At 49.6% G+C, this 27,747-nt stretch overlaps 1 protein-coding gene across 5 annotated transcripts in view; it reads right to left on the bottom strand.

The window, feature by feature from the left end:
• The window catches only part of RNF220 (ring finger protein 220), a 224,772-nt gene that overhangs the window by 44,848 nt on the left and 152,177 nt on the right, over positions 1 to 27,747 (bottom strand). The window lies entirely within an intron of this gene.

Raw genomic sequence — 27,747 nt, 5'->3', positions numbered from 1 at the left:
GAAATCAATAAATATTCTTTGAATGAACAAATGAATAAATGACCATTGACCTTGCCAAACTCCCCCAAAAGATGCAGAGGTTAGCTGAGGGACGTCGTGGGAGTTTTCTCTGATTCCTTGCCTCCACTCTGACCCTTATTTAGGGTCTGGTCTGGTCATCTCTCCTATATATGCTTTTTCCTTCATTTTCTCCTCTTCCTTCCTTAAGAAGTACAGACTCCTCACAGCACCAGGTTCCGTACATGTGACATTTATACACAGATATAATACACAGGGTGACATATTTATGCCCGCATGCCATCTTCCCTTTTCCCATCTCAGCCTGAAAAAGCTCAGAGAGGCACTGCCCACTCTCTGTGGCCTCCTGCCAGCTCCAGGTTCTTGCGAAACAAGAGCCTGGCTGGTGCCCTGACCTACTGTGATGCTATTTGCTGTCTCTAGCAGTAGAGGGGGTCTGGTTTGAGCCCAGGCATGTCTCCTGGGTGGCCAAAGGCAAACATATGCAGGACACCCAGGTGGAGGTCAGTCACCCTGTGGACAGGTTTAGGCCCAGACTTGGGCTCAAACCGGAGCCAAGGGCTCTGGGCCAAGTCACGATCAAGCTCACTGAGCCTGGGGCATAGAACCCCAACTGTTGGCCCCACCGGCCTTTGCTCCACCGAGTACACCAGCCAACCTGTTTAGAGACTGGTGGAGCTTCAGGGGTCACAGCTACTTCATATCCCTGATCTTGGCTATCCCAAATGTAACTGCAGCCTCTCTCCCCTTCTAGAGGTACACAATTCAGCTCCCCGCCTCCCTTAGCTAATAACTTCCAGACAGTGCCCTGTGCTGGGCTGGGCCAATGGTAGGCGGGGCAGGTGGAGCCTCGCAGAGTTCTCTGGGATTAGCCATTACTGACTGTGGCAAAGGGCCCGATTCAGGAAAATATCCACATATGGACATGCACACATATCCTCTCAAATGTCTGGACACACGTGTGCAACGTGAGGGCACTGGCACACACAGGTGCTCACACAAGTGTGGGCATTTTTTCACATCTAGACAAACACACCTGAGCACATATGCATACATATCTGCGAGTATAGACTGAGTATACCTATATACTCTCCCCAGCATGCCCACACACTTCACTCTCCCCCAGTGCCTTCCTTGCCATGGAGCCAAAATGCTAGGACTGTACTGTTTAAAGTAAAGTAAATCCAAGTGTGCTTTACCCCCTGCTGGCTCTGACTATGGGCTTATAAAAATGAAGTGGGAACCTCTACAGCTGCGGGCAATAAATCCTGAACCACCGAGGAGGGCATGTTACCTGCCTTCTGGGCTCATGGCTGGGACTCGGGGCACTGATTACAAGTGCCTGCGGGGCTGGGTGGGCACCCGGCCAGCTGCTCGGCCTCAGGCCCTGCCTGCTAGCTCTGCCCAGGCCAGCTGTCTTCCACAGACCTGCGGGGTCAAGAGACCCAGAGCCCTAGGCGGTGAGGGAGGACCGAGAGAGGAGTAGAGACAAGTAGGGGAGGAGAGGACTGGGGTGGGGAGAGTGAGCAAGACAGGCACGTGCTGCTGAGGCTGAGGGGAGCCCTCGCATCTGGAGATCAATTAGCATCAATTACTGACTTCATTTAATTGTCGTCCAAGATGAATTTGTCATTTTTAGCTGGGAATTAATGGGAGACCTTCACCTCTCCCTGGCAGCAGCCGCGGAGCCCACAGCGGTCACCTCAGCCTCCTAGGAGCCCTGAATCCTGCTCGAGGCCGGGGCGGGGCCGGGGCAGGCAGTTAGCGGGGCTTCTGTTCCCTGGGCAAGCTCCTGCCTGCCCCAGGCCCAGCCAGCCTGGCCCACTAGCCCAAGGCCAAGGTGGGGGCCATGGGTCCTGCATCGCAGTCCTTCGCAGCCTCTGGCTTCAGCCAGAAATTAATTTGCTGGGCTGAGCATGTTTACCTTTTCCCAGCAAAGGCGAGACAGTAAACAGCGGACCGGCGGCTGAAATTGAATTGATAACTGCATCAACGTGCCAGATAACGCCTAAAATAATACGCCGATAAGGAAATTCGATTTGATTTGCTGCTGCGCATCAGATTGGCCCCATCTGTAGCTGCCTGTAATCATTTTCAATTGCGTTGGGAAACCTTATTTGTCCTTAAATATTTCTGTCATTTTTCATTGCTGGCGACAGATCCTTGGGCAGGTGGCAGGGGTGCGCTGCCTCTGTGGGCGCGGGGCAGCGGCCCGAGGAGGAGGGGTAGTGAGGACTCGCAGGAAAGGAGGCAAGGAGCAGGCAGCCGGGCGGTGACAGCTGTTCCTCCAATCAATCACGCTGTCGACAGGGAGGGACGACTGGCTGGCAGAAATTGAGTTTGCCTCACAGGGGACGATTGAGCAAATTAATAGCCCATTAGCCAAGCAGTGACCTGAGAAATGAAGGTGCAGGGGTTCCTGCTCGCTCAGGCCGGCTGGGGTGGGGCAGGGCAGGGGGAGGGCCTGGGGAGGAGGTGGGGGAACATGGGGAACATACGTGTGGGAGGTGGGGTGCAGAGTAGACGGTGCAGGAGGAGATGTCAAGTTGGGGGAAGGGGGCTGGAGAGGCCGACAGTCCTGGGAGAGATGCCGGGGAGTGAGGGGGTGGAGGTGGCTCCACTGATGTTTCTTTACCATCTTCCCATCATGCCCTCTGGGACAGAGTACCATGCCAATAAACTCTCCTTCCTTGGTCCCTAGATACTTCCTTTACTTTCTCTCATTACTTTCCTGGAAACCGGCACCTCCCCTGCAGACACCACTCCCTGAAATCCTCTCCAGTGCGGGCTGTTTATTCTCCCAACTCCAGGTTCCTCAGGCCAGGAGGTGAGGTCAGTGTCTTCCTTGTGCTCACTGCCACTTCCAGACCACTGTTTCTCCCACCCGATGGGCCCTGCGGTCAAGTGCTACCCTGCATCTCTCATCACTGTCATCCCCCATTCTCCATAGTCATGGAGGACTTTGACTCTCACTTGTATACCCCAAGCCCCATCACTGACCTCCTCAGCAACTGTTATCTTTTCCTCTACTCACTTCCTCCTGGAGGCCCTTGTCAACAACTTGAATTCCTCTCTGATAGAACTCCCTCTCACCCAACCCTCCTACAGCCTTGCACCCATCATACTTGCTTCCTGCTCTGTCCTCCCATCTCCTGAGACACCACTTACTCATGGATTCTAGCCCGAATCCTCGGGCACATCGCTTCAACACCCTCTTGCTTCCTTTGCCTTCTCCACAATCCAACTGTTCTCCTTTTTGTTTCAGACACACGGGCAGCTAAAAGCAGCTGGGGGAAAATCACAAAACCACGCAGATATGTGCCAATAAAAATTCACAGTTTCCAATCTCAGCACTACTAAGCAATCCTTTAACATGCCCTTGGTCAGCTCTGTCTCCCTTTTCCCACAGAGACAATCCATATTTTACTATCTGGAGTCCCCCACCCCATCTTCTGTCCCCCTCTGTCTTACTGGGTGGCCTTGCTTCCCACTTCGCTCAGAACACTGAAGTCCTTAGGTATGAATTCCCTCAACTTCCAGATCCACACCTGCCTCGTTTTTTCTTCTTCCAGTTTTAGTAGAAGAGGTATTCATCCTCCTGTTCTAGATGGGTTTAGAATCTTTCTCCTGGATTTAGAATCCCATTCCTGCCTATGTTCTAAATCCTGGATGTAGAATCCCATTCCTGCCTATGTTCCCTACGTGGGCTCCCTCTCTCTTGTGCCTTCTCCTTTCCCTCCTCATGCTTCCCTCCATCAGAATCTACGTGCTTGGAGTCGGCTCCATTGCAAACATTTCAACAACTCATCTCTGCCTTGTAGCTAACGCCTTCTCCTTCTTCCCTTTTTATCCTAAGATGCTCCAGAGTTGTGCTTGCTTGCTGTCCATACTCCTTTGTCTCCTAAGCACTTCTTACCTCGCCGCAGTCTGCCTCCCCATCACCCCACTGTCAGTCAGACTGTGCTCAGTCAGATCCTGGATGGTCATCATTCACCAAACATAATGTATATTCCAGCTGTATTCATTTATTCATTAACTCTGTAAATATGTATTGAGGGTCTTCCACGTGCTAGGCACGGCACCAAGGTCTAAGGATACAATAAACTCCAAGTCTCTACGGAGCTTACAAAGTAGTGAGGAAACAGATACAATAAGAGCATACAAACAACTGTAAAATTGCAGTCGTGCCAAAGAGAGGCGAACAGTGCTGTGGGAACCTATAAATGCAGAGTTGCCCTGCCCAGAGGAATCCAGAAAGGCCTCCCTGAGGACGAGACACAAGCTGAGATGTGAGGGATAAGTACGAGTTGAATAGATGAGGAGGAAGGGAAGGGGTAACACTGACCAAATACTTCCTCTGTGCCAAGCACTTCCCTATTTCATAAGTGAGGAAACAGGCATGGAGACACTCTGTAACTTGCCCAAAGTGGTGGTGCTGGACTTTCAACCCCGGCAGGGCAATACCAGAGCCCCTGCTCCTAATCCTTCTGCTCTGCCCCCTCGGATGTCAGCCATTACCTTGTCTTCAGCCACTCCTCTCTCTGCACACTCTCTTCCTCAATTCTCACCTCCAGTCCTGTATCACTGCGTACCGGATCCTCCGCTCGGATGTTTCGCAGGCTCTTCAGGCTCAGTGTGCCTAAATGGGACTTACCTTTCTCTAGACCTGCCCTTGTCCTGCTTTTTCTAGTTCAGCGAGTGCCACCACCATCCGCAGACTTCCCTCCATCAGCAATCGGGACGCTTACTCTTTGCTCTGGCCCCTACGTCCAGTAAGTTTACATCTTAGCTGTTTATACCTCTTTTCTCCATTGCTTTAGTTCAGACATCATCTCCAGTCTTTACTGTCAAGTCTCCTAACACATCTCTGTCCCCCTCTAATCCATTTCTGTCTCTACAGCCAGCAGAGTCTTCCTAAAACACAAATGGGATCCTATCATTTGGCCACTTACGACCTCTCCTTGGCTCTCAAAGCCCACAGCATAAATTCCGAATTCCTTATCGTGCAAGTCCCTCTCCAGTCTCTTACCCCTCCAGCAATGCTGTATGCTATGGCTGGACGAGTCCCAGCTCTTCACGTGTTCTCACTGCCAACGGTGCCTGTGACATCCATCTTCCCATGGGCAACCTATACCTCCTATTTATTCTTTAAGACCACACTCCGACAGTATTTCCTCTTTGAAGCTTTCCCTGATATTAAGTACTCTGTCATGCTATTTCTTATGTCTATACCTCTAATACTGCAATTATCTGTTTATACATCGGTCTCCCCTGGTAGACTCTGAGCTCCTTGAGGGCTGGGAGGCTCTCTGATTCGCCTGGTACACAGAGGACCCCACACGGGGTCTGGCACACAGTGGCTGGTAGTGACTGTTGAATGATTCAGTGGCCAAGTCAATGGGAGGGGAACTTGATGGGACTGCAGGAGAACGTCTGAAAAGACAGTGAATGGTGGAGTAGGTAGGTGGTGGAGGGGTGGGGGTGAAGGAAGAGGGGAAGGAAGCAATCGAGGTAATGTTGTCAATCCTATAGTTTAAATAGAGCCTGGTTTCATGGTCAGTGAGAGGGAGAAGCCCCAAGGACTTCAAAAGGTAGAAGCCCTTGAAAGACGAATGCTCTAGCTGTCCTAGAAAAATGCCAGTGTCCACAGACCTGGTGAGAAGAAGGTGGGCAGTGACCACGTGAACACAGCCGGACAGTAAAATCCCATGCCTCAAAAACACTGACAGACATACCCACCAGGACGGACAGATACCCACGTGCTCATAGAGGGTCTTCAGTAGCCTCCCCCATCACAGAGCCCTCTGTGGGCCCGCTAGCCCACCACCCCACGTGGAACCCCTAAGCTGCTTTCTCTCTCAGCAATTTCCCTACCCAAGAAAGCTCTAAGGGTTTCAATTACCGGCGCATGGGATTTAGTGCCCTGGGCTTCTCTGACTGGAGGAGATTTATTTGAAGGTTTAGTGTCGTGGAGAATTCACGTCTTCACTCCCAGGAGCCCAGCTTCCGTCCTGAGCCCCTAAATCAGGAACCAAGATGGGCTATTGTCACTTACCGCATTAGCCTCGTTAGCGGACCAGGAGGGGTGATTAATAGCAATGCACACACAGCCATCCTGCTCGCTGGCCGCTCTGCTGCTGCGTGTGACCCGGGGAGGGGGTGGGGAGTGGCTGAGCCTGATCTAGGGTAACTAAGGGGTCTGGGCTAGAGGCCTCCCCTAACCCTCCCCCCCCCCCTGCCGGGGAGGGAAGTCCCTGTGGTTCTTCCAGATCTGGGGACAGTCCAGAGATGAGCAGGCCCAGACTGGGACAGCCCAGCTAGAGGCCTCTGGGGCCTGACTCCTGGAGGGGTGAGATAGCAGGAGTGCATGATGGGGGCTGGTTCTAGGATAAGGCCCAAAGTGTATGCCTGTGTGTATGAGAGATGTGTGCACGGTGTGGGGTAGAGGTGGACGGAGAGAGTGGGGGGAGTGTGTGTAGGAAGGAGAGAGCAGTGGGTGTGTTTATTTCATTTCCCAAACACTCTTTGAGTGCTTAGTATGGGCCAAGTGATATTCTAAGAGTTGGAAATACAGCATAGAAGAGGACAGACAGGGCCCCGAGAAAGAGGTGGGGTGTGTGTGTGAGAGAAGGAGGAAGAAGCATGTGAGAGAGAAATGAAAGCGAGTGGTTGGCGGTGAGAGAAAGAGAGGTGTGAACACAGGAGTGGAGAGGGAGAGGTTCAGAGGAAAGGCAGAGGGAAGTCTGTGTGTGAGCAGGGAGAGAGAGACAGGCAAGTGTAAGGGAGCATCTAGGGGACACTTGTGTGAAGCGGGTGTGTGTGACAGAGTGGGTGTGTAGATGGGGTTGAGAGGACACACTGTGCATGAATAGGGCCCTCGGTAAGGGGAGCACAGAGGAGATCTGTGTGTCAGGTGCTAGAGAGGGGAGTGAGTGTGCAAGAGGGAGGGTGTATAAAAGGAGATGAGGTGACCGAGAAGGGTTGGTGTGTATTTTCTCTGTTTTTCTTTGTCTCTGCAATTTCTCCCATCTTTCTCCTCCCAGAGTTTCTGGAGTCAGGCTACCCTGGGTTTGAATTTCAGTTTTGGGTACTGCATTCATTTACTTATCCATTCATTCATCCAACTGTTACTGAGCATTTACTGGCTTTTCCTTTCTGTGCCTCATTTTTCTAACCTGGAAAGCGGAGACTAACGGGGCAAGTATGAGAACTCAGCGATGGAATGTATTAAAATGACTTGTGAGCACACAGAATTAGGAGCTGGGGTCACTCTGGCACAGCCCCTGGCGCGTGGGTCAAGAAATGGTAGCTAGACAACTAGGGCTTCCCTACCAATCATGTTTGACTTTCTCTCTTCTTTTTCTGTCTTGCCTCGCACTCTCTCAGTCACAGCTGAGCCATAGTATTAATTATTAGAACCAATTGACTGTTTAGACTCTGATGTTTTAACTAATCACCACTAATGGCAGACACTGGTGGGCAATCACAATCATTTCGTTCCCAGGCAAACCCCTTCTCATAGTTGAGAGCAGACAGCGGGGGGCGGGGTGTGTGTCAACAATAACTGGGATTTGGGAATTCCTTTTGACTTAGAATTCTGTCACGGGAATTCAGTCTCCAGCAACTACCACCCTGGACCAGAAATACCCTAGCTGTTCTCCTTCCCTGAGTCGCTTCTCAACTGTAGTTCTTAAAAGTCCGCTTTCAGGAAGAGTTGTTCAGACATAGGTTCAAATGCCACCTCCTCGAGGAGCGTCTGATACATGCTGCTTGGGACGGGAAGCTGCACTCTGTCCGTCTTGGCTGAAGCCCTCAGTGAAGAGAGCTGACATGTGCTCCGTGCTGCGGAGTGTGGCGAGAACACAAGGGACAGGGATGTGTCCTGAACTCTGTGCTGAGAGGACACCTGCTTACTTGTCTTGCTTTCTTCACATTGAGGCCTCAGAGCACTAGACTGCACGCAGCCTTGCCCCCAGTCTGAGGCCCTGGGCCATCCTACACCTGCTCCACCCTAGCTGGGGAAGCCAGAGATCCAGAACTCAGGAATGCCAGCTTCCGGGTAGAGGCCAGGCAGGGCAGGACAGTAGGGTCCAGATGTCCTGGAGGGGGTGATCTAGGCACCCATGGCCAGTAGGTGTCGCTGTGGCTCCAGCACTGGGAGGGGGTGTAAGGCAGGGGGCCCTGGAGTAGGCCCAGGGGCTGGATGCCCTTTGGCCTCCCTGCCTTCACCTCAGGCTTTTCTGCCAGGAAATCCTCCCCAGTGCTTCTCAAACTTCAAGTGTCCAGAGTCCTTAGAAGTTCGTGTTAAAATGTAGATTCTGATTTGGTAGCTCTGGGGTGGGTCCCAAAGATTTTGCATTTCTACGGAGTTCAGAGGTGAAGCTAATGCTGCTGTTCTGTGGACCACTCTTTGAGGTGGGAAGGTTGTAGCCTGGACGGCTCCTTGGCTGGGGGACATTGACTGCACTCCCTTCCAGAGCCAACACTCACCTTCACTCCTAGTTCCTCAGTAAAGCTTCCAGACCAGAGGCCATGGGTAACTGTCACGGAACCCCCTCTTTTTGGACACCAGCATGAAGCAGGCAGTTTCTAGGGAAGCTCTGAAGCAAAACCTACCTCCGGTCCTCTGAGCCAACTCAGCCCTACCACCTAGCTCAGATTCTAAATTTAAATCTAAACCTGAATCCAATCCCAATTTCCCCAAATAACCTCAGTTCCCACCCTCGGAGCTACATCCCGATACGAGCCTCAGCCCAACTCTTGTGCCCCCTTAAGTCCAACAGTTGTAGTATCCATTGCTTCAGTCCTGACCAATAAATGCTCCCTTAGCCTCTCTGATAATCTTTCTGGTCCTCTGCCATACTTTCTTCTCAATACCAGTTTGAGTCAGGACAATGGGGCAGTAGGATCTGAGAACATTTGCCTCATCAAGCTGGTCCAGGCCTTAGCAGCAGAATTTAGGCATTTGCCCCAGGCAGAGGGGAAAAAGCAATTTGGCAGTCTGGCTGAGACTACGCCTTCCCACACGCTTTCTGGAAGGCCCCTTTCTGCTGGGGAAAGGGGTGAGTCTTGTCCTTATTCTGTGTTCTCCTCTGTCCTAAAGGTTCCATTTTTAAGGATGTGCAGAAGGCAGGGAGGAAGCATATCTATTAGCTCAGCCCTGATTGCAGGTGAAAAAGGAGGGTGTGTGTGTGTGTGTGTGTGTGTGTGTGTGTGTGTATGTGCGTGTGTGAGTTTTGGGGGGTGAAGTAAGCAAAGCACCCTCAATGGCCTTTTTCCCCCCCAAATAAAGGTTTTTCTGAGGGACCCTCTTCTTTTCCTAGCCCTGTCTACTATCTGGCCCTCCTGGGCACGACAGAAGCTGATTCTTGCAGGGGTGATAAGTTAGAAGAATTTGCCCCTTCCTAGTCTGACATTTTGTGATTTTAAAGAAGGAATGCAATTTTAAATAGGAATAATTTGTTTTTGCCCTGGTGAGCTATGCACTGTGACAACTCCCCAGCTCTGGAAGGCAGAAGATGGGTCCAATCAGAGAACCATCTCTCACACTGTGAGGCACCGTGTAATAAAAAATGCCCTTGCGTGTGCCAAACACTTCTGCCTTTAAAAAGCACTCCCCTTCTCCATTTATAAATAGCTCCATTTAGGAAAACTACCTTTGCCTTTAGAGAGCACCTCCATATTTACAAAATAGCTGTCTAGTTTTACAAATCACTTCTCAGCAACCATTTAAATAAAAAGATCCTCCTGAATACCTTGGAAAAGTTACTTTACTTCCCTGTGCCTCAATCTTCTCGTCTGTAAAATGGAAAGAATAGAAGCAGCTACTTCACAGGATTATACATAAGGTTATTTGAATAGTACCTGGCACATATAAGTCCTTTATGTCAAGTAGTTGCTATTATTATTGCTGTTGTTGTTATTACTAATATCCTGGGATATTTAGCACCTTAGGGAAAGTTTCTTTAAAAATTTTTTAATGTTTATTTATTTTTGAGAGAGAGAGAGTGAGAGAGCTGGGGAGAGGCAGAGAGGGAGACAGAATCCAAAGCAGGCTCCAGGCTCTAAGCTGTCAGGACAGAGCCTGATGCGGGGCTCGAATCCATGAACCATGAGATCATGACCTGAGCTGAAGTCGGGTGCTTAACTGACTGAGTCACCCAGGCACCCCAGGGTAGTTTCTTTAGATAGGGGTAGGTAAAAGTATTTGTCCCAAGTCTGTTGCTAGTAAGTTTAAAAATGAAACTCTTGGCATCTACAGTCCAGTGCTGTGTTCTGTCTACCACACTAAAAACATCTGGCCAGAGCAATCTGTATCAGGAAGTAAAGACTGACTGGGTAGGAGGGTAGGTCCAAGAGTCCCCTGCCCTCTGCTGGGTCTAGGGCATGGGAAGGAACAGAGGAGGAAGGCTCACCTCCCCCTTGTTGAGCTATGGGAACTGATGGGGGGTCTGAGTGGGGGCAGGAGACTGGGTAGGCTCTGCTCCTGGATCTGTTCTGTGGCTGCCGGCTGGGCTTCCATGACCTGGAGAGACAGCTAGAGTGATGACGCTTAACCATGGCAGATCTGGACCCAATCCCCTGACCAGAAACAGAGCCTTTCCCCTCCAGGCTGTTTTTCATTTTGGCACTGGTACACTCCCTCCACCCACACTCCCTGCGTTCTGTCCTGGTGGCTCAGTCATAGGCCAGGTCTCCCAGGGCCAGGGCTGGGCTGAAGGTACGGAATAGGAGTAAGGAAGGTGGAACATGAGTTTTGGAGTCAGAGAGATCTGTCTTGAAACCTACCTTAGCATTACTAGCCATGCATCCTTTGGGCAAGTGCCTTGCTCTATGTGAGTCTTCATTTCCTCAAACCCAGAGACTGAGGATAATAATACTGACCTCCCAGGTTGCTTTAACAAACAAATGAGAGTGCATCGCCTGACGCACAAAGGCTTGCACTGAGTAGGTGTCAGCATGCCTTCCTGCCCTGCTGGGAAATGGGGGTGGTGGGGTTGCTGGAGGCCTGGGAGTGCAGGGGGACCAGGCTGACAGCCTGGAAGGCTTGGGGAGGTTTTGCCCACAGGCTCTAGAGTTCTTCCTTCCACGCAGTCCTAGCCCTCCCCCAGGACAGAGTGGTCAGTGGTCATCGGGACAACACAGGCCTGTGTCATGAGGAAGGCAGCTGTGTGGGGGGTTGGGCTGAAGGTTATGTGCAAAGAGGACCTGAGGCAGGGGCAGCTGGGAGGCCTGGCCAGGCACAGCCTGTTACCAGCTGCACCCTGGGGCTCTAAGTCCTGCCACCACCAGCACCCCCTAGCTGAAAGTCACCAGCCCTGGGCTCCTGAGTCTTAGTTCTCAGTTCTAATTGTGGAGTGGGAAAGGAAAAGGAATCCAGCGAAGTCTACCATAGCTCAGGCTGGGTTGGCTCAAGGGAGAGCCTGCCCTCTGCACTCTCTCTCCCTCTGTCCACTGGTCCGTCTGTCCCTTTCTCCCCTTTCTTTCAATTTTATCACAAGCTATTCCAAACTTCCTGGAATACCCTCAAACTTTGGGGCGCCAATGCTTAGGGGAGTGGAAAGAAGAGCAGCCCAGGCTCCAGGGCCGGGCACAGAAGATCCTACTGCAAGGCTGATGTGAGAAGACAGAGGAGGAGAATGGGTTTGGAACTCAGAGGAGGAGAGTGCTTCCTGGAGGAGGGAGCACCAGAAGTCTGGAGTGTAGGATGGATGGCAAGAGAAGGAAGGGTGGAACAATAACCAAGACAGAGGTGGGGAGACAGCCCAGCAGAGCCGGAGAGTATGCTGGAGTAGGGGAAGATGGAGGGGGTAATGGGCCTGGGTGATACAGGCTGGGGTGGGGGGACTCCCTTGGGCCTTCATTCTGTAGGCATCAGGAGCCAAGGATGTGTTGTGAGCCAGGGAAGAACATGGCCTTGGCATTTCAGAGCTGGGAAGACTTACATGTCTGTAACTCTCACAAGGCAAGCCCTGACCCAGCATGAAGCAGTTTGACCCTTGCACATGGTGGACGTAGCTGGGGTTATTATCCCCATTTTATTGATGAGGGAGTGAGAGGAGTCAGGGGAGATACCTGAAGTCCCACAGCAGCACATAATGGAGCTGGGACTTGCAAGGTTGGCTTCCTTAGCGAGGCCTGCATGGGCATTTATGTATACACCACTGTTTGCCAGCCAGCCTTGTCCCTTCCCACTTCCTGCCATGTACACCATGCTTCTGGCCACACCGAATTCTTTCAGTTTCTCAAATGGGCCATATTCTCTCACCTTGGGGCCTTTACATATGTCGTTCCCTCTGCCTAGATGGTGAACTTCAAGGTGAACTCTTCTGGTAAGTGGGACGACTCGAATCTTTAGGCTAGAATATGTGTCCCCAAAGCCTCCAAGCCTTACCCATCACATTGTAATTACACTTTTCTTGTCTATTTTCTCAGCAGGGCCTGACACAGTGAGTGATGCCAAATGAACGGACGGGTAGAGAGGTGAGCTTCTGCCCGTCCCAGCCTTCCTATGCTGGCTGCGGTATCAGCAGCGTTGCTTCACATGGAGGGTGGGCACCTGGGCTCAAGGAACACAGGAGGTGCTGAGGATGGCCCTGGGCCTGCCAGGAACAAAGCACTGGAGAAAGCAGAGACTTACTTGAACTTAAGTTAGTGCAAGACCTCGCCTGAAGCAGGCCCTTGTGAACCTTCAAGGAAACACGGGGCTCCTGAAGGCTGGAAAGGTGCTTTTGAGCAGAGAGCCCTTGAAGAATGGGGAATGCCATACTTCATGGAGAGCAAGAGTAAGGCACTTGCCCAAAGGATGCATGGCTAGTAATGCTCAGGCAGGTTTCAAGACCAGATTTCTCTGACACCAGAACGCATGTTCCACCCTCCTTACTCCTATTCCATATCTTGAGCCCAGCCCTGGCCCTGGGAGACCTGGCCTACGACTGAGCCACCAGGACAGAACACAGGGACTGTAAGCCTAGGAGCAGGCAGATGAGTGGGAGCAGAGACGGGCAGAGGAAGGAATTCAGCCCCCTACCTAGATTCTCCTTGCCCAGCAGGGACCAGACTGCCCACCTCACCAAAGGGCACCATGTGGGTGATTGCCCAGGACACTGGTCCTTCTAACGTGCTGAGTGGATGAACTGGGATGTTATAAACTATACCTGTGAATCCTGACACCAGGTGCCTGCTCCCCAGCTCAGGGCTTACCACAGATAATGCATTCTCTGAGGACCAGACTGTGGCCATGGTCACAGAGCCACACACACCAGTGCCAGTGTGCCCTGTCCCAGTCCCTCTGTCCTCACACCTGGCTTTGCCCCCTCCAGACTAGAAGCTTCCCGAATGCAGGGGCTCTGCTTCAGAATCATCTCGTTCCCAGCCTATGTGTTGTTTATAAATATATGTTAAATTTAACTACTGGGAGAGCCAGAAGTATAAGAAACAGGGATGGGGGTTTTGCCTCCCTTAAGCCTGTTTTGTTACATGTAAAATGGAGACAGTAATCTCCATCACCTGGGATGCTTGGGAAGTGTAAGATTGGCATTAGTCCACCTTTAGGGGGTGGATATTCTTATCTCTATTATTTCTATTAAGCACAGTGGGGCTCAGAGAAGCTTGGGGACTTGTGCAAGGTCACACAGCAGGAAAGTGGAGGGGCTGGGATTCAAAGGAATCCTCTCCTCCTCTCTGCTACTCTCCAGCTTCCTGGGGGTGGGAATGTGAAGTTTGGTTGCAGGTATGGATATATAAGTCAGGTAGGGGAGTCAGATAAGGTTCTTATCCGACCAGTGGGGTGTGGAGTTCAGCCTGAAGCACACAGCCTCGAAGGGTAAATCCGAAAGGAGAAATAATGGGGAGAAGCATGCCTGAAGCCAGGGTGGTTCCTCAGGGAGAAGACATGGCCTTGTCTTCTGAGAGCCTGATAAATTCTGGGAGAGGAGGCAGGCCGCAGGCACAAGGAAAGGCAGCAGGTGGGCTGGGTAGAAGGGCATGATGGTAAAGGAGGTTTGAGACACAGGGTCTGAAGGCGGGAGAGCCACAAGAGACGGATGGCAGAGACGAGTCGGTCCAGGCTTGGTACTCTTCATAACCTGGTTCCGCAGGCAGGAGTGGGGACTGGCCACCTGCCACCCTCCTCACACCTGGGCTGGGGCCCAGCCCATGGGCAGCCCCGGGCTCCAGCTACCTCTGCCCCCTGGCCCAGCAGCAGGCCCAGCTGGCTCACCTTCTCAATCAATACTGCGCTCTTAATGGGCCCAGCCACCAGCACCAACCAGGGGCATTAAATGTTAATTATATCTATTTGGATTTGAAAAATTTTATTACTCAAGTTAATTATGGCTGGAGTCATAAAAAGGTTTCAGAGTGAAAGGGCTGCCTTATTGGGGCCACTTTCCCCAAGACAGATTGGAAAGGAAAAGAAGAAATAAAAGCATCTGGCTCAAAGGGCTGGGTGCTCCCCATCCACTAAGCTGAGAGCCCAGGTCTCAGGACCCACATCCCCCAAAGCCTGAAGTATAGCTCACCACCCCCCACAAAGCTGCTGCCCAGAAGACAGAAGAGGCCTGTCCTGGGAAGGCAGGACTTCAGCTCACAGCCCCAGTTTGGGTGGTGCCATCTAGTGAAGGGCCCCCTGACAGTGGAGGGTCCAGGGAAACTGCTGGGGACCTCTGGGCTCCCAGAGATCTGGGATTGAAGGATATGCTCAGGCCTTTCTCCAAGTGGTCTTGATACTGGGAACTCCTCCAGCCCAGCTCCCTACCCTGGCCCGGCCCCACCCAGCCTGGTCTGATTGCTTCCTGCCAGCCCCACTTATGATTCATGGGCCTGACCTTCGGCTATAAAGTGTTCACTGTAGCCGGCATTGAGGCAGGATTTACAGCTCTGGGGTCAGCTGTAGGCAATGACACACACAATAGCTGACTCACAAGGGTGCCCCATTTCCAGCCCACACATAACTCTCTTTTGCACACACAGGTACACATGCACACATCTCGACAGCGACACAAACGCACATTCATGCCCAGGAGCTATCCTGCTCAGGCCTTTGGCAATGGGAGTTCTGTTTGTGGAACAAGTACTGTGTATTACGTGCTTTACAGGCATCTGTCTAATCCTTAACGCCAATCCTGTAAGGTTGAAGCAGTGTTATTCATTTTATAGGAGAGGAAGCAAACTAAGGCTCAGGCAGGTTAAATTATTTGAGCTCTACAGAGAGCCCCAGTGCCCCGGCTCTTGGCCAGGGAAACACTAAATCTATCAGAGAATGGGTGCTCCAGAAGCCTGGGGGGCCGGGGTAAGAGAGGCCATCCCACCCTCTTCCCTCTTCCCCATCAGAGCAGCTTGAGGCTGGTTCAGAGTGGGAGGGAATGTTTCAGAGGCAGACCTGTCCCTTGGGCCCCCTGCAAAGTGATAGAAGGGAGACTAAAAACCAAGAGAGGAATGCCTTCACCAGATATGAGATTGGGATTGAAAACTACCCAAACGTTTAAAAATCAGAAGTCATTGGGAATTAGGGAGGAATCTGCCCATGTTGTTAAGGGATCAACTACCCATCCGAGAAAGGGCATTTGAGAAGGTATAGTTGGTAGAGAGGGAAAAGATTTCATATTTGTGCCTCCCAAGTTGAGCTACTCAATAAACTGGCTAATGTATTATCATCGTTGTCATTCTTGTTCTTATTGCTGTACTTTTGCGGGGAAGACCAAGTAAAAGGAGTTTGCCACTTCTCTTTTTGGCTCATGTACCATTTGCCTCTAGTTGGTTCCTCCCATTTTCTCAAGCCTCAGAGTTTCTGCCTTTTCTCCAAAGCCGGTGCCTACTGTCTTTTAGGGCCAGATCTCTCAGTCCTCAGCATGGAGTTCATCCTCATGTCCGTTCCTCTCGCTCTTGTGCTTTTGCCCCTAGATTAGTCCTTTCTCCTCTGTCTTCCAACGTGTGTGTAACTTCTCTCTTACCATGGCCAGCCCTTCCCTTGACCTTGTTAATTCTTATACCTCTTTCCTAAGTTTTTTCTGTCTTCTAATCTGCCTCCTGGAGGAAAGGCCTTCACCCTCTGGGATGGAGTGCCCATCATTGCTGGTGTCACTACCATGGCCTCACCCTCAGCCACTCACTGGAGCCCCATGGAATCCATGACCCTAGGTCCTCTGTGGGCTCCTTCTCACAGCACCTGTAGCTTTTCCTCATGCCCCTGCTCTGCCACCTCACCTCACCTCACCTCTGTGGTCCCTCCCCTCCCTGTCACTCCCTCCTCCTCAGCTGATCTCAGGCCAGTATCTTGTCTCCTCCTCCCACTCCTCCTGACTCAAGGCTCACTCCTGTGCTCTTTCCTCTTAGAGAATTTGTCTTCTTACCCTCGGGGACTTCAACTTTCCCCCTCTTTTATGTGACTCCCAAAGCTGCCTCTAATTTGATGTTTTTCCTGAACTCCTATCCTGAGCTGTCAACTGTCCAAAGGACAGAACCGTTTAGATGCTCTACTTTCATTTCAGATGAAACACGCAAATTGGACATCATCACCTTTTCTTCAAAACGGCTCATTTTCCTCCACCTCATTTCTATCCATAAAATAGCTATTGTTCTGGTTGCCTAGCCTCCCCAAACACCAGATCCACTGATTAAATTAATATATTGAGCAAATATTTTCCAGGTGACTATCATGTGCAAAGCCCAAATAGCCCAGGGTGGTGGAGGTGGAGATGGGAGGCAGGACAAACATGGAGTAGTGTGGTGCCACCAGGAATGAAGGCTCTGGAATCAGGTAGATTCAGGCTCAAAGTCTGGCCCCATCACTGCTTGCTGACCATGTGATATTAGGCAAATTACTTAATTTTTTTTTGTTCATTTATTTTTGAGAGAGAGAGAGAGAGAGAGAGGAAGACAGAGAGGGGGACAGAATCTGAAGCAGGCTCCAGGCTCTGAGCTATCAGCACAGAGCCTGACGCGGGGCTCAAAGTCACGAGCTGTTGAGATCATGACCTGAGCCGAAGTTGGACACATAATCGACTGAGCCACCCAGGTGTCCTGCGCTCCTAGGCAAGTTAAAGTGAACACAGAGCACTTCCTATTTGCCTTGCACTGACTTAGAGGCCTTACCTTTATAATCCACTTTATCTGTACAACCACCACAGTATTACTACAATTATGCCATTTTAGAGATTGGAGAAACAGACACAGAGAGGTTAAGAAATTTGCCCAAGGTCACGTAGGTCAGTAAGTGGCAGAGCCAAAGAATGAACCCAGGCAGGAAGGCAGTCTGTACTTAAAGCCACTTTGCTATATTTAACCTCTTAGGGTCTTAGTTTTACTCTGTTTTGCTTCCTATTGTCACCGGCATCTAGGAAACCATAAAATATCCGTTGAGTAAAGGAGTACAAATAAATGGCTAAAATGCACCTGCTGGATTTGACAGAGTAGTTGCTGACCTTGGCAAAAGCAGGGTCCAGGAAGAGGCCATAGGGAAAGCTGCAGTGGTCTACGGAGTGAATGGGAGAGAAGGAGGCTGGATAGGTGTCAGGTGTGGACAACCCATTCAAGAACTTGAAGGGAGGAGAGAGGGGGCACAGGGTCTGGATAACGACTAATGTGTGTTTTGTTTTCGTGCATGGAAAAGGGTTGGGACTCCAGGAGGGAGCACCATGGCTGAAGCCAGGCCTCAGAGAGGACAGGAGGAAATAGGATCCCAAGCCCCAGGAGAGGGGACAATTCCTGGCCAGGAAGGACATTACTCTGTTGGAGAGAGAGATCTGAGTTAAACAGATAATGGCAGCCTCACTAGGGCAGGGCTGAGCTGGAGGAAACCCCAGGGGTTGGAGAGCTGGGAGGAGATGCCTCCTTAATACCATCTTTGCTGGGACAGCCAGTGACCTGGAGGGTGGGCATTTGAGCTTCTTTCCTGAGCTTTCCCTCAGAATGCTTAGGGCCAGCTCCATAAAGAGGGGCTTGGGTGGCTGGATTAGAAACAGCCACTTCTGGCTGTACCAAGACAAGCCGGAGGTGGGGAAGGACAACTCTTGGGCTACACATACCTGAGCCCTAAGTCTGAGTCTTGCCTTGCTGGGTACCAGCAACTAGTAAGGGACAGCCAGCTGGCATTTCCCCAGCATCCTACACCCTGACCAGGGGAGCCAACCCCTATTTCCAGAGCTGGGGCCAGCTACGCTTTCCTTGAGTGAAGCAATAAAAGGGGAAAATCAACATCCCAATGATCTTGTTTATGGTGCTAAGTAAGCTGTACAGCTTAATCCGTTCGAGGTTAATGAATTTACGACTTGCTTTGGAGTTTGACAAGGGCTGTAAAAGAGGAATGAATACTCTGGGCAGCTCCTTCCCTAGCGGCTGCTTAGGGTTAGACTAGCCTGGCCTGGCCTGCCCTGGTGAAGGAGGGGAGAAGATTTAAATGGTGGGTTCATGGCCAGTTGTCTGGGCTCTGAATTGAGAGGACCGGAGGAGGGACAATCCAGGGGCCAAAGGACCCTTTCTGTAACCCCCCATTAGACTGGAACGAGCCGAAGTCCCCAGGCTCTTAGGATCTTTGTGTCTTGGGCAAGTCATTTAATATCTTGCAGCCTCATCTGTAAGAGAGGGAGGATACCATCTACCCTTTAGTGTAGCTGTGAAAAAGATGTGAGGTAACACATGTGAAGAAATCAGCATTGGTCCTCAATAAATGATAGCTATAGTAATTATCATTTTCTTCTGTCTTACATCATAATTTGCTGTTTATTCGTCTATGTCCTTTTGCCATTTGTCCATTCATTCAGAAATCCAATAAATCGTCATTGAGAAATTACACTGTGTGCCAGGCCCTGTGTCACACACAATTTGGTGTGAGAGGCACAGACCTTCACACACACTGAAAATGCAGGAAGACCAGTGCTGGGAAGGAGGGATGTGCGCGTTACTCTGGAAGCACAAAGAAAGGAGTGGCCAGGCCTGCCTGTCTAGTCTAAGCCACTTTGAATAATGCCTTGTCCTGACATAGCACTCGGCAGGTCACAGAATACTGCCATGTGATTCATTCGTTTGATCCTCACGACAATCCCATAATGACCACATTTTCTAAATAAAAAATTAGAACCCAGTGTGACCACCTGGTGTGACAGCAGGTCAAAACATTTCGAATTCGGGCTGTTTAAAAAGTCTGTGACATGCCAAGTTCCATAAGCAGAGAGGGCAGGGATTTCAGTATCTCTATTTGAACAGTTAGGAAAATGAAGCTAAAATCATCAGTGAGAGAACCGAGGCTTCATCTCGTCTGTTCACGCATGACTCTGTGAGGTTGCCAAGGTCAAGGGTTGTGCTGCTTCCATCTGGGTACATAGGGCCTAGTATGGAAGCTCATAGAAATTAGGGCCTCAATAAATGTTTCTCAGATGAATAAATGAATCTTTGTGTACATGTATATGTCTGCTTCTGGGAGCACAACTCCTCAAAAGAGTTGTCCATATTTATCATTTTCTCTTCTCTCCCATCCTCTCTCGAATGTGCTCTTCCCAGGATGGCCAGTGTCATCCCATTGCCAGTTCACACGGTTAGGTCTCAGTCACCCTCGCCTTCTTCTGGCAGCAACTTTAGCATAGTAGCTCACTCCTTCCTCCCTGAAGGCTTATTTTACTTGATTTCTGCCACAACATGCTCTCCTGTTTTCTTCTTGCCTCCCCTGGACATTCCTTCTTAGTCTCTTTGCTGGAGGTCCCACCTTTTCCTATCCTCTAAATACTGCAGTGCAAGGATGGATTCTTAAGAAGGTACACATGAGTGTGTGAGTGAACTGACACAAAGTCCAGGCTCCAACCCCCTCTGCTTATGCTAGGGTGCTAGTTTCTCAGGCTTTCTGTCAGGGAGTATCTCCTTCCAGTTCCCCTGATCCTAGCTGACTGGCCCCCAGTTCCAGTGTTTTCAGACTTGTCTCTCTGACTGTCCTCATGCTTCTACTCTGAAACTAGAGTTCCTCCTCTGTGATCTGTTAGTAGCTCCCTACAAACAAACCACCCCAGAGACCAGGGATCAGGCAGCTCTCATTAGCTTGGTAAGGAGATGGCCTCCCAAGGTGAGTGCTGGGTGTTTCATGCAGATGCAGCACCGGCAGGGGTCAAATGCAGGGAGCAGAGGAGGCACAAACGCTGGTGCCAACTGGCTTATCCCTTGGTCCCACCAATGCCAGCACTGATGGATACTGCCTGCTCCCATGCACCTGCCCATTGGGCCCAGCTGTTTCATTCTAGAGATGAAATCCAAGAACATAAAGAATACAAGCGTGATATAAGGAGACCAGTCTTGGGCCCCAGCTTTGTCAAAGGGGAATGGATGAATACCAGGAGATCCCAGGTTTGATCCAGACCCCCAAAGCAAGGCCCAGGATCCTGCTCACTGTGGCCTCCCAGGCTTCTTTCTTCCCCCACATTTCCTCAGAGCATCCACTCTATATCCCCAGCTCTCTCTCTCTGCAGAGCTCCTTGAGTTTCCTTCCCTCTGCCCAAAGGATGATACATTGGAAATGTATACATTAGGAATGATACATTAGGAAAACATTGAGGCTTTGGTTCTGTCTTTCCCCTCTCCATGCACTCCAGACCTGGAAGTCATGGTTGCCTGGCCAGAGACTTCATTTTCTCTGGATATGACCCCTCCCTCCTCCTCAGGCATGTGTGGGAAAGAGCTAGGCCAAAGCAAGGATTCCTTGGCTAGCACCCTGGGGAGTCCTTTTGCTCTCCAAGGAGGGTCCCTGTGGGCTCCACCTGTCCAGCTGGCCCTACTGCAGGGGACAGGCAGCTGGGACCCGTCCTGCAGGCGTAGAGGCTGAAACAGGCTAATGAATCCTGATGGGAGAAGTGACCTTTTCCAAATGCCACATGTCATTGGATTTTATATCACACAAGGACAATGTGCCATGGGTATTAAAATCGTTTTTCCAATAGTTATATATGTGTGTGAGTGTGGTGCAGAGTCGGTATGACGAGAGGAAAATCCTAATGAAGATGTCATCAAATGAGCCTTTCCTCCTCAGCCCTAGATAGGCAGTCCTTTAGGACACTCCCTCTCTCGGCCAGGGTTTGGCCCCAGACCTTAGCTCTTGAACACAGATAAACTTTTCTGTCACAAAGTTTCCCTGGCTCAGACCCTGGCTCTAGACCTGGCCTTGGCTCCACTTCCTGGTCTAGGAAGTTCTACCCAGCATCAGAGGAAAAGCAAGACCTGGAGGAGGCAGCCATCCAGAAGTTGATGTCCTGTAGACACAGGTCCTAGGCATACTGGTCTCTTCCCCTTTGTCTCCTCCCTTTGGACTCTGCTTCTTCCCCTTGGAAGAAGCCAGAGGACACTTCGGGAAGGAAGGACACATAATCAGAGAGAGCAGGCCAGGTGGCAAGTGTGATGCTCAGAGGCCTCCAGAGCTCTGAAGGCCAGGAGAGGCTGGACTTGGAGCCAAGAACCCCAGACTCTTCTGTTTAAATCCTCATAGTTCCCATGGTCTAGCTCATCTCTACAATATTCCTGACAGGTGGCCTGCCTAAACACCTCCAAGGCCAGGAGACTCCAGACATTCCCAGGAAGCATTTCTGCTCTGGAGAGCTTTGGCTGTTTAGAAAGTTCACACACAGCTTGAACTAAAATCTGTTTCCCTGAAAGTTCCACCTACTGGTCTGTGTTTAACCCCTTGGCCTCAGACAGAAGAGGTTTGATCTCTGTTTTACACAATAGCCTTTTGGGAATCTGAAAACACTAACAATGTTCCCTGGAGTCTTCTTTTCTCCAGGCTGAGCATTTCTAGTCCATTTGATGATTCCCAGTGTGACCCAACTTCATGTATAATGACCCATAGGCACTCCAGTTCTGTTCCACTGAGGACGTTATGCCCATTTTCTATTGTCATCATGGGCAAAGGGAATCTGTGTGATAAAGGGGAAAAGGGCAAGCATCCCGAGTCGGAGCCCAAGGTTCAAAATCCTGGCCTCGTTATTTAATAGTGACATGAATTTGGATAAGGTACTTCACCTTTTTGAGATTCAGTTTCTTTATCATAACACTAGATGAAGCAACAACTTCCTCATTGGAACAGCTTCTTCAGGATGTGGTCCAAGGATAGGCCAGGACCTCAGTGGAGACCTGCTCAGTCAGAGGAGATCAGCAGAGGTTGTAGGATGAAGGGCAGAAAAAGTATACACTGTCCACAAATAGCTCCTCGTCCCAGATGAGTGCCCAGAACTAAGTGCCCCAAATCCTAGTAAAAAGCTTCAAGCATGCAGTCTACCTCCATTTTTGCCCTTCATGCTCCGACAAACAAGCCCACATGTAAGAGGCTGCTTGTCTCAGTGAGGGAGCCACCCCCTTCTTTTTTTTTTTTTATGTTTATTTTTTGAGAGAGAGAGGGAGACAGAGTGTGAGTGGGGGAGGGAGAGAGAGACAGAATCTGAAGCAGGCTTCAGGCTCTGAGCTGTCAGCACAGAGCCCGACATGGGGCTCGAACTCAGGGACTGTGAGATCATGACCTGAGCCGAGGTTGGACCCTTAACTGACTGAGCCACCCAGGTGCCCCAAGAGCCATCCCCTTCTTAGGCCCCACAGCATCAGAACTCAAGTATCTCAGCTCAGAGTGGGGCTCCCCAAGTCTAGACAGATAAGACCCAGCCTTGCACTGCCTGCGTGGCAACTAGTGCTGATTCCCAGAGAGTCTCTTTGGCTTACTCAGACTCTTCTGTTACCTGGGTTTGAATCTTGGTCTAACGGCTCACTAATTGTGTGACCTTGGCCAAGTTACTTAACCCTCTGTACCTGTTTCTTCATCTGAAATATGCAGATAATTTACCTACTTCAGAGATGTTGCAAGTATTATGTGATGTTATAATGTAAAACAGAACAAAGAAAGTTGAGCACACTGTGAGCACTCAATAAATATTGGCTATTATTATTATCCCACTCACTCCTAGGACAGTTGTGAAGGTCATGGGTGCTAAATAATAGAAACATATCATTCTTGGCAAACAATCAAGCTCTGTGTCCTATGGGGGTGATTCGAATTATCAACTGCCTATTTTCCTACATTGGGCATAGGCCTCCAGGTTGGTCTGATCAGTGCGAAGTGGAGCATAACTGTCCCCTCAATTGGTATGGGATCCAAATGATACCAGATACTTAGGGGTAGGGTATAGCACTTGCTGGATTCTTCTGAATTTACTATCAGAGATTCCCCAGAGCTTCTCTAGCTTTGCCTCCCTTCCCTCTGCATGTACTCAAAATCAAATATTTATCCTGGTTGCACTTCATCTGGCTGGAAGTCGCTACCCATTATTCGAGCCAATCAAGATCACTTGATACACTGATTCAGTAATTTTTCCTCCTAGAGTTGTGTCTTGTGCAGGTCTCATCAATATGGTTTTAGGTCTTTTGTGAAATTCCATAGTTCAGAGCCAGAAGAGAGAAAACATCCCCTTTGCCTGGCAGCCAGCTGTCTCAAGTCCTTCTACTTTACCTGGTAAATTCATTCTCGCCCTTTGGGACCTAACTCTAGTGTCAACCTTCCTTAAGAACCCTGGACTAATATTTAGCTTAAAAAATATTTGTCAGAATACTTTATACTCACTAAGAAGGCTACAACCAAAGAGACTATACCAAGTGTTGGTGAGAATGCAGAGGGACTGGAGCCCTCATTATTTGCTGGTGGGAATGTAAAATGGTGCAGTTGCTTTGAAAGACAGTTTGGCAGTTTCTAAAAAATATTAAATACGGAGTTACCATAACAGAGAGCAATTCCACTCTGAGGTATATACACAAGAGAATAGAAGACATCCTTCCACACAAAAACATTTATGTGGATGTTCATAGCAGCATTATTCATCAGAGCCAAAAAGTGGAAACAACCCAAATGCCTTCAACTGATGAACCAGTAAATAAAATGTGTTAGATCCATACAACGGAATATAATTTGGTCATAAAAAGGAAGGAAGTACTGACACATGCTACAGCATGGATAAACTGAAAACATGCTAAATGAAAGAAGCCAGTCACAAAAAAAAAAAGCCTATATATTATTAAAGAATTCCATTGATATGAATAGGCAAATTTATAGAGACAGTAGTTTAGTGGTTGCTTAGGGTTGGGGTGGGGGAGGACGGAGATTGCCTACTAATGGAGTTTCTTTTAGGAGGGACAAAGTGTTCTAAAATTAGACTCTGGTGACAGTTGCACAGCCCTGTGAATACACTTTAAAAAACCCAATTAAATTAAACTGTACACTTTAAATTATATGGTATGTGAATTATAACTGAATAATGCTGTTTTTAAAAAATTTATCAGGCATCTACTACATGCTCAGTATTGGTAGCGTAGAACTAGAGGGCTGGGAGAAAGATTGGGGAAGGATGGTAAAGGAACATTCCCTGGAGCAAATCATTCTTGAGCTTAGTCTTCATGGATGAGTAGAAATTAGGCAAAGAAGTAGAGGCAAATAGTGTGCTCACCAGAAAAATACTAGAGCAGAAAGCATGAACTCTGTAGTCAGACTGTCCAGATTTGAATCCTAAATCTACCATGTACTGGCTATGTGACTTTGGTAAGTTACTGAGCCTCTCTGTGCCTCAATGTCTTCATCTGCAAAATGAGGAGAGTTATAGCATAGTATTCATAGTACAGTGCTTTAGAGAGTAATACAGTGTAATATGGTCATGGTGATAATGACATGAGTTAACACATCAAGTGCTTAGCACTGAAACAGATATGGAATTAGGTCTCAATAAACATTAGCTATGTTGGCTACTGGGTATAGCATGGTTTGGTGTTAAAGGAGAAGGCATAGAAAGAAGGGAGATGAGAAGGGAAAGGTAGAAATCAGATCACAGGGGGACTTGGATGCAGGCAGAGAAGCTTGGTTTGAAACAAGAGGGAGCCAGCCTCTGGAAGAGAGAAGGGGAGAAGAAAGGGTTTGAGTGGAGTTGAAGGGAGAGGCTCAAAGTTGCCCTCAACTTTGGGGGCAGGTATCCCTGTTTTCTAGGTAAAATAGGAAGCGAGAGTGGTAGAAGGATAGAGGAGAGTCAATACCGACACACAGATGGTGCAGAGGTGTGTCATTTTGTTTACCAGCTCTCAGCCATGGGTGTAGAGATAGACTGTAGAAATGATCTAGAGTTAGGGTTTTGCTAAGTAGTGTCCTAGGACAGGTGCACAGGACTTGAGGAGTATTGGTGAGAAAAGAGGGCAGGGGTTGAGTCAGAGTAAAGAAATAATGAGCAGGGTGTGCTGATACACTGGGAGAAAATGTTAGAATTGGGTATGGGACGTCTTGATGAGGTCAACGGGGAGATATTCAACTGTAATTTATTTGATTATTCACTCCCTTATGCAGACAACACTTATTGGGAACCAACCATGGGCCAGGGATACAGGGGTGGAACCTGGTGGATGCTGTCTTTGCCCCTCCAGTGGGAGGAGGGTAGGAAGTGAAGTGGGAGTCTGGGTGTGAGAGACAGGGAATTATAGGTGGCTGTAGTGGACATTTTCAGAGGTAATGCAGTTTTATCCGTTGACTTAACATTCAAATAGCTTCCCACTGTACTTAGAGTATACCCAAACTTCTTGCCACAGGCTACAAGGCTCTACATATCCTGGCCCTTTCCTGCCTTTCTGACTTCTTCTTGTATCCCCCCTAATACATTCTAGCTACTCTGGCCTCCTTATCAGGTCCTTGATTACTCCCACTTCTTTCCTTTCTTGGGACCCTTCTTTGCATGTCTGACTCCATTTCATCCATCGGTTCTGAGCTTAAATGTGGAGGAATCCTTTCCCTGACCATTCTATATAGAGGAGTCCCTCCCACTATGACTCCCCATCTTAGCATGCTGTTTATTTCCTTCATGGTATTGATCACTCTAATTACTTGGTATTTTTTCATGTTTGTTTCCTACCTCAAAAACCAAAGCTTTCTGATAACAACAAGGTTTTGTACAGTACTCTATCTGTAGCGTTGAGAACACAGAGTAGGCACTTAATAAACACATGTTGAATGAATGACATGGAATCAGGGATGGACAAATAAAGTGGTGGTAAAAACCACTGAAGCTGACGTGGCAAGCCCCAAGAACTGGGGGGGTGGCTGGGTAGTTCATCATTTCATGGGTCCTGAGATCCCCTAAGATGAGGGAAGGAAGTGGGGGAGAGAAGACTGATACAGGTATACATGTAGGGAACAACAAAGAAGCCAGTAGATGACATAGGTAGCAAAGGTAAGTGGTCTGATGAAATGTCAAGAGCTTGAAGGGGATTTTCTCTTTGCATGGGCGTAGAGTAGAGACAGCCTGGAAATGGCACAGAAGAGGAGCATGAAGCTGGAATCTGGGAGAGTGGGTGGCCTCTGCTGACAAGAGCTGTAGACCCATAGATGAGGCCTTTGCAGAGAGCTGCATTTCAGGCAGGGTGGAAAGTAGAGGGAATATTCAGAAGTGTGGGTTGTGTAGAATTTATTGGTGGCTTCAGGTGGCAGGGAAAAGCTGGAAGGAGGGCTGGCGGTGGGTAAGGAGAGGGGTGTATAGTAATTTGGCATGAAAACACTGGGGAGAAGACTGTAGGGGTTTGTACTTGGGCAGTGACTGGGGATGGCTGGGATGTGACACCTGATAGGAAGGACAGTTCTAGGGTTCCAAATGGAACCTTGGGATCAAGATCACTGCAAGGTTAGGGTGATCTTGCTTTGCAGAGCCAGAGTGGGGGTGTCCAAGACAATGTGGTTGAAGCTGTCTTGACTGGTTGGATCCCTGCTTTATGCTCCTGCAGCACCTTGGACACACCCCCATGGATGCTAGGAAACTTGGCAAATGCCCAATTCCTTACCCTCCCATCAGCTCCTGGAGCCTGCCTTCACTGGTTTGCAGTTTCCATCTTTAGCCCCTTTCCTGGAAATGAGCCTAGAGTAGAGAAGGCAGAGTGAGATGAGGTGAGGGAGAAGAGAGGGGATGTGGTGAGGAAGATTACTCAGACTTTAGGTCGGCCCAGCCCAGCCGAGCCTCACAGTCAGCACAGCCACTGTCCGGCTGAAATAACAAGTCAGAGACTGAAAAACTGGCCAGCCCTCTTTGTTTACTCAGCTTTTTCCCCACCTTTTTCTTTGGACAATGCCCTGCTGGGCTGGGGCTGTCCTGCTGGGTTGTTGCTGGGGCTCCCCCGCCAAGATGGAGCCCAGCTGCTCAGCTGTTTACAAGGCGAATCCGGTTTACACTGGGGCCCATCCTGTCCTGGCTGGGCTGGGAGCTCAAGTCAGAGCCCAGCCAGTGGCCTCTCCTAGCCCAGACCTTCTCAGTCTCTTTCTCAGGCCGGGGAGCAATAGGTCTGGGGGATCCTATACATGCCCAATGGCCAGGGAGGGCACTGACCTCAAGATGGAGTAAGAATGGAGTAAGACTTGGCCCCACAGCCAAACTTCTGCCCCTTAGGAATCCCAGAGAAGGAAGACCTGGAATCCCATGGCCTCTGTCTCTGTTCTTTCAGGTGGTGAACTTGTGACAACAAAGATGGCAGCCCCCTTCCCCCCACCCCCATTCTTCCTGGTAGCTAAGATCTGGGAACTAATCTCTGCCTTATCTGCCACCTCCCTCAAGGCTGCTCTGAGGATCAAAGGACATTATGTGTACGCCAAGACTTAAAAAGCACTTGTTACTATGATGAAATGATCTATGGTAATTCATTGAAATGAAACAGATGATCTCCAGTCCTAGACTGGCAGCTGTTCAAGGTAGGGCCTTTATC

Source organism: Leopardus geoffroyi, chromosome C1 (assembly GCF_018350155.1).
Source record: "Leopardus geoffroyi isolate Oge1 chromosome C1, O.geoffroyi_Oge1_pat1.0, whole genome shotgun sequence".
Classification (NCBI taxonomy): domain Eukaryota; kingdom Metazoa; phylum Chordata; class Mammalia; order Carnivora; family Felidae; genus Leopardus; species Leopardus geoffroyi.
Note: the sequence above shows the minus strand (reverse complement) of the source record. Positions and strands in the feature narration are given on the sequence as shown.